Source organism: Rhinoraja longicauda, unplaced genomic scaffold, assembly GCF_053455715.1.
Source record: "Rhinoraja longicauda isolate Sanriku21f unplaced genomic scaffold, sRhiLon1.1 Scf001123, whole genome shotgun sequence".
Lineage (NCBI taxonomy): Eukaryota > Metazoa > Chordata > Chondrichthyes > Rajiformes > Arhynchobatidae > Rhinoraja > Rhinoraja longicauda.
The window spans coordinates 15,001-22,500 of record NW_027602339.1 but is presented as its reverse complement, the minus strand read 5'-3'; the positions used below and the strand labels follow the sequence as shown (position 1 = coordinate 22,500).

Below are 7,500 nucleotides of genomic sequence, written 5' to 3'. Positions count from 1 at the left end.
GGAATAATGCAGAGGTTGCAGGATCAATTTATTCCAAAGAGGTGGAAAGACTCTAAGGGGAGTAAGAGACACCTGTGGCTGACAAGGGAAGTCAGGGACAGCATAAAAATTAAGGAGAGGAGGTATAACATAGCAAAGAAGAGTGGGAAGACAGAGGATTGGGACTCTTTTAAAGAGCAACAAAAGTTAACTAAAGAGGCAATGCGGGGAGAAAAGATGAGGTGCGAGGGTAAACTAGCCAATAATATAAAGGAGGATAGCAAAAGTTTTTTTAGGTACGTGAAGAGGAAAAAAATAGTCAAGGCAAATGTGGGTCCCTTGAAGACAGAAACGGGGGAATTTATTATGGGGAACAAAGAAATGGCAGACGAGTTAAACCGTTACTTTGGGTCTGTCTTCACTGAGGAAGATACACACAATCTCCCAAATGTTCTAGGGGCCGGAGAACCTAGGGTGATGGAGGAACTGAAGGAAATCCACATTAGGCAGGAAATGGTTTTGGGTAGACTGATGGGACTGAAGGCTGATAAATCCCCAGGGCCTGATGGTCTGCATCCCAGGGTACCTAAGGAGGTGGCTCTAGAAATAGTGGAAGCATTGGAGATCATTTTTCAATGTTCTATATAGATTCAGGATCAGTTCCTGTGGATTGGAGGATAGCAAATGTTATCCCACTTTTTAAGAAGGGAGGGAGAGAGAAAACGGGTAATTATAGACCAGTTAGTCTGACATCAGTGGTGGGGAAGATGCTGGAGTCAATTAGAAAAGACGAAATTGCTGAGCATTTGGATAGCAGTAACAGGATCATTGCGAGTCAGCATGGATTTACGAAGGGGAAATCATGCTTGACAAATCTACTGGAATGTTTTGAGGATGTAACTAGGAAAATTGACAGGGGAGAGTCAGTGGACGTGGTGTACCTCGACTTTCAGAAAGCCTTCGACAAGCTCCCACATAGGAGATTAGTGGGCAAAATTAGGGCACGTGGTATTGGGGGTAGGGTACTGACATGGATAGAAAATTGGTTGACAGACGGAAAGCAAAGAGTGGGTATAAATGGGTCCCTCTCGGAATGGCAGGCAGTGACCAGTGGGGTACCGCAAGGTTCGGTGCTGGGACCCCAGCTATTTACGATATGCATTAATGACTTAGACGGAGGGATTAAAAGTACCATTAGCAAATTTGCAGATGATACTAAGCTGGAGGGTAGTGTGAATTGTGAGGAAGATGCAATAAGGCTGCAGGATGACTTGGACAGGTTGTGTGAGTGGGCGGATACATGGCAGATGCAGTTTAATGTAGATAAGTGCGAGGTTATTCACTTTGGAAGTAAGAGTAGAAAGGCAGATTATTGTCTGAATGGTGTCAAGTTAGGAGGAGGGGGAGTTCAACGAGATCTGGATGTCCTAGTGCATCAGTCAATGAAAGGAAGCATGCAGGTACAGCAGGCAGTGAAGAAAGCCAATGGAATGTTGGCCTTCGTAACCAGAGGAGTTGAGTATAGGAGCAAAGAGGTCCTTCTACAGTTGTAGCGGGCCCTGGTGAGACCGCACCTGGAGTACTGTGTGCAGTTTTGGTCTCCAAATTTGAGGAAGGATATTCTTGCTATGGAGGGCGTGCAGCGTAGGTTCACTAGGTTAATTCCCGGAATGGCGGGACGGTCGTATGTTGAAAGGCTGGAGCGATTGGGCTTGTATACACTGGTATTTAGAAGAATGAGGGGGGATCTTATTGAAACATATACGATAATTAGGGGATTGGACACATTAGAGGCAGGAAACATGTTCCCAATGTTGGGGGAGTCCAGAACAAGGGGCCACCGTTTAAGAATAAGGGGTAGGCCATTTAGAACGGAGATGAGGAAGAACCTTTTCAGTCAGAGAGTGGTGAAGGTGTGGAATTCTCTGCCTCAGAAGGCAGTGGAGGCCAGTTCGTTGGATGCTTTCAAGAGAGAGCTGGATAGAGCTCTTAAGGATAACGGAGTGAGGGGGTATGGGGAGAAGGCAGGAACGGGGTACTGATTGAGAGTGATCAGCCATGATCGCATTGAATGGCGGTGCTGGCTCGAAGGGCTGAATGGCCGACTCCTGCACCTATTGTCTATTGTCTATTGTCTATAATCAACCACTTTATTTTGCCCGTCTTTGTGACTCCTCTTTGACACGTCGATCACCGCTGAGGCTGTTTTACCTGTTTCCCCTATGTACCGTAAGGTACACTCCTTACATTGAACTGCATACACCCCATTATTTCGCTCACGGGTTATCCTCTGTGCTATCCAGTCTCTCCTGTCACCCTGTTCTATGTTTTTGTCTATTACCCAGTGGGAGCAGGCCCCATATTGACATTAATTTGTAACCCTACTGCTCCCCTCGTCTGCTGGTTTTATCACCATCTCATGTTTATCCCTCAGCTCTGCCGTGGTCTCCCTCTCTTTTTTTCTGGTGAGGTTCGGCCTATCCTTTGTCATGGGCATATCCCAGGCTGTTTTAGTAACGTTCTTTTAAAACGTGTCGTGTTTGTTTGGCTTTACCCACGTTCCAGCATTAGAGGCCAATTTTTGCAATGTTTCCTGGGTGGGATTTGCCGGTTTTACAAATGGTGTCACTATCTCACCCTGCTTCCTGATACCCTTATGGGGTCGGCTCTGTTCTTGCAGAACCCTCGGGTGGTGCAGAGTCTGGGCCTTGTTATCAATATCTTGCCCTGCTTCCCGATACCCTTGCGGGTTCGGCTCTGTTCTTGCAGATCCCTCAGGTGGTGCAGAGTCTGGGCGGCATCGTCACCCAGCACACCGACGCCCACTGAAAATTACCCACGCACAGTGCGCGCCTGGAGCGGCAGTAGTTCAAACTACCCCTACCCCTACCCCTACCCCTACCGCTACCCCTACCCCTACCCCTACCCCTAACCCTAACCCTAACCCTAACCCTAACCCTAACCCTAACCCTAACCCTAACCCTAACCCTAACCCTAACCCTAACCCTAACCCTAACCCTAACCCTAACCCTAACCCTAACCCTAACCCTAACCCTGACCCTAATGCAGGCAGAGTTATTTATAAAGTGGCCCAGACTCTGCACCACCTGAGGGTTTTGTAACAGAACCAACCCCATAAGGGTTTCAGGAAGCAGGGCAAGATATTGATAACAAGGCGCAGACTCTGCACCACCTCAGGGTTCTGCAAGAACAGAGCCGACCCCATAAGGGCATCAGGAATCAGGGCAAGATATTGATAAAATGGCCCAGACTCTGCACCACCTGAGGGTTCTGCAAGAACAGAGCCGACCCCATAAGGGCATCAGGAAGCAGGGCAAGATATTGGTAACAAGGCCCACGGGGAAGGCGGCATACTTTGGGGTTATTTTGTAGTGAGTTTTGAAGGCATGTGCTAGTGTTACGCATACCGAGGGCGCGCAAAGTTCGGCGCGCCCGGGCCAAAACGCCTCTGCTGGCCGCGGCCGAGTCGGCCGACGGATTGCCACGGACTTGCTTGACGACCTGTCACTCTCCGTGCATCGGTTGCACGCCCGGTTCGTCCTTTCCATTTGTTTCATGATGTACACGCGGCAGGCGGAATATTTTAAAAGCACTGTTCTGTTCGAAGTGCACAATGGCCGTTGGGGCAATGCAACTGGGGGTCGGTCGACCGGCTGACGACGCCTGCCTGCCGATTTGGTTCACGATGTCCCCGCCGAAGGCGGCATACTTGAAAGTACTGCCGTTCGCGGCGCGCAATTTGCAGGGGGGAGGAATTGTTAGTGGACGTCTGTGTGCTGGGTGACGATGCTTGCCGACTTGGTTCATGCCGTCCACGCCGAAGACGGCGCCGTTTAAAGTACTGCCGCTCGAGGTGCACAATTTGCGGGGGAATTGTTATTGGGCGTCGGCGTGCTGGGTGACGATGTGGAGATGAGGAACGCCGAGCCAGATCTATCTTATTTGTTTGCTTGGGCCACTGGACTTTGCATGGGCTTTGCATCATTGTGTGCTACGTTAAATCACGGCCAATTGAGTGAGTATTTTTTATTCAACCACTCTATTTTGCCCGTCTTTGTGACTCCTCTATGACACGCCGATCACCGCTGACGTGTTAATCTGCGTGTTAGGTATCTCGGGGGTCAGTTGGACGGACAGATGTGTAAGGGTTTTGTTCGGAAGGATCGTTGAGTGTAAACGGTGAACGGGGGTTAAAGGCCCTGAGGTTTCAATCCTCTAAAGAATGTAAAAGGTCTGACGCGTTAGCTAGCAGCTAATGAGGTGAACCTAGCAGCTAATGAGGCTCTCTCTCTCTCTCACGGCCCCGGGACTCCCTCCCTCCCTCCTCCCTCTTGGAACCCTCCCTGCGTGGGGGGGGGGGGGGGCACGAAGAAAAAGAGGGTATAAGAAGAATCCAGTGGAAGGAGTAGGGACTGGGGGCGAGGTCAGACAGCCTATCCGGCTAATAAAGCATCATGAGGTTAGGTATAAACTCTGATGACTGCATAAACTCGCCCCTAATGGGGGGGGGGGGGGGGGGGGCACTCTCTCCCCCACCCCTCTCTCCCCAGTGCCACTCCCTCCGACCCCCCCCCCACTCTCTTCGTGTCGCTGGGCCCGCCCGGCACGGCCCCGAGGATCACTCCCCGCGCGGCAACGGGACACCGGGTCGCCGGGCCCGCAGGGTCGTCAGTCGGGCGGGGGGGGGAGGGTGGCCATGCCAGCAGCAGGAGAGGTTTCCAACGAACCCGCGACCGCAGCAGGACCGCCCGCGGCAGACATTTGGACCCAGCGGGTCCGTTCGGGATGGTTGCCGGGCCCGCAGCAGAGGTTTCCTTCCACCCAACGGGGGGGGGGGGGGGGGGGGGGGGGCGGGGCTGCCCATCTTCCCGCTCGAAGCAACGGCCTCACCCTAACGGCCTCACCCTAACAACCCTCACCCTGACCCTAAACCGCTCGGTTCATGACTTCTCTCCGTTTGGTTCATGAATTCGCCATTTAGTTCACGACTTCTCCTGTTGGTTCCTGACTTCTACCTCGTGGTTCGTGATTCCGGCGGGTAGGTGGGGTGCCCGGATACTCTCGGCGAAAGGTGTTCAAGTGGCAACGGCGGTCCCGTAGATAAGACGGGTTCGGATGCTCGAGCGTGTCGAGTAAGCGCCGGATCGGCGCCGGGCGCCCCCGGCCGGCTGGCTTGCCCCCCCCCCCCCCGCTGAATGGATCAGCGTGTGTCTACCCTACGCCGCCAGGTGCGGGTAACCCGTTGAACCCCATTCGTGATTGGGATCGGGAATTGCAATTATTTCCCGTGAACGAGGAATTCCCAGTAAGTGTGGGTCATAAGCTCGCGTTGATTAAGTCCCTGCCCTTTGTACACACCGCCCGTCGCTACTACCGATTGGATGGTTTAGTGAGGTCCTCGGATCGGCCCCGCCTGGACTCGGCGACGGCGCTGGCGGAGCGCCGAGAAGACGATCAAACTTGACTATCTAGAGGAAGTAAAAGTCGTAACAAGGTTTCCGTAGGTGAACCTGCGGAAGGATCATTATCGGCCGTGGGCCCACACCCCCCATCCCGACGACTCGCACGGCGGCGACGGCGGCGGAGTGGCCCGAACAGACGAAAGACGGTGTCTTCGGAAACCGCACGCAGCCTCAGGCGCCCCTCGGGCTAGGCGGAGCGCTGCCGGGCTCGGCCCGCGGCCTAAGCACGAAGGGTGCCGGGCGCCTCTCGCGCGGGCGAGGGGTTTCCATCCGTGATCGGCACGCGCAGGGCGAACACGGTCCCGAACGTCGATCGGCTGCCCGTCGCCGAGTCCAGGCGTGTTCTCTGCGAGCACGCCTTTCACGGCGACGCCAAAGGGCAACAAGAGGCGGTCGGGGCCACCGCCTCGACGGCACGTCCAAACGCAGTCGAAATCAAGAAAGGGAGCGGCTGCGGCTTCGGGCGCCGCCTTGGCGGCTCGTCGCTCTGTGCGCGGGTCGACGGCCACCGTGTCTCTAGCTGGGAGTCGCGCCGGTGTTGCAGGGCCGGTCGCTTCACCCTGAGCCCCGGGACACGTCTGGTCGTGCTCGCTAAACTCCCTTCGCCCTCGAACAGGGTCACCTACACGTCTCCCCTTCGGCTCCCGCGAGCCGTCGGGCACGGCGGCGGTGTTAAAGAGTCGCGATCGTCTCCCCCTCCGCTCCGCCTGTGTCGAGCTAGCGGTTTCTGAGCCTCCCTTCCGAGAGAGGCCTGGTCCGCAAGTGCCTTTCAAAACGTCGCTGTCCCTCCACGGGGGGGGGGGGGGGGGGGGGGGCGGCCGTGCGGCGCGGCTCGGCACTGTGATGCGTGGGAAGACGACGGCGGGGAAACCTGCCTCCGCACGTCCGTTGCGGCCCCGGGTGCAGGCCAATGACCCGGAGGCGGGCGGGTCGCGAACGCCCTGATGTTTTTTTTGCCCCCACTCTGTGTGCATCAATGCGACGTACGCGCGAAAGCGCCAAGGGCCACCCCAGGATGGGGCTCCTTTCCCCGCGGCGGTGGACAAGGAGCGTCGGGTGGTCTTTTAAGAAATCTCTCGGACAACTCTTAGCGGTGGATCACTCGGCTCGTGCGTCGATGAAGAACGCAGCTAGCTGCGAGAATTAATGTGAATTGCAGGACACATTGATCATCGACACTTTGAACGCACTTTGCGGCCCCGGGTTCCTCCCGGGGCTACGCCTGTCTGAGGGTCGCTTGTACAATCAATCGTGCTCCTTTGCCCTCCGGGGTGCGGGAGCGCGCGGCTGGGGTGTCGCAGAGGGGCAAGGCCCTCCTCTTCGTCCCCCTAAGTGCAGACACTGGAGCCCTCCGTGCCCGTGCGCTCCAGCCCGCCCGCCCGCCCGCCGCTTCGGCGGCGGTGTCGGCGGCGGCTGGTCGCACGGCGACCGGGGAGACCTTTGACCCGTGCCCTCCCGGGCATTGCCCTTGTCCGCACGCGGACGCGGAGGGGCGAGCCTTTCCTCTGGCACGGCCGTCACTGCGGGAGAGCCACACCTACGTGTGTGTCGTCGCTTCTGACTGCCGCTTTGCTTTGTGGGACTGATGCTCTCCTCGCCGTTTGGGCACTGCCGTACGGTTGCGCCAGCGTTGACTCCCTGCCCCCGTGGGACGGCCGCAGGCGTGCGAATGGCGGGCTGGGAAAAAAAAGCAGAGACGTCTCTTGGGAAGGGCCCCGTCCGTCCGTCCGTCCGTCCGTCCGTCCGTCCGTCCGTCCGTCCGACCCTCGCGTGCCTGGTGTTCATCCTTGCACGCGGCGGGCGGGCGAGCGGTCGGTCGGTCGGTCGGTCGGTCGCTCGGACGGGGGACGCGACGGCCTCACTCTCACTTCGCCTCTGCTCCTCCGGCTTACGCGTCGCACGTGTGGCTTCGCACGTCGATCGGGGCTCCGGAAAAAGGATGTCAGCCGAGCTCGGGCGCTCCTGCTCGGCCTGCTCTGGCTGGTTGGCTGTTTTGTTGACGTGGCCTGTCGCGAACGCCCGCGGCCGCACGACCTCG

General features: G+C 56.6%; 1 non-coding gene across 1 annotated transcript; it reads left to right on the top strand.

Annotated features, from left to right (window-relative positions):
- Positions 1-6,544: 6,544 nt before the first annotated feature.
- LOC144591561 (5.8S ribosomal RNA) lies at positions 6,545-6,698 on the top strand. The gene has a single exon (XR_013546923.1). It is a non-coding gene; the product is annotated as a 5.8S ribosomal RNA (ribosomal RNA).
- Positions 6,699-7,500: the final 802 nt, after the last annotated feature.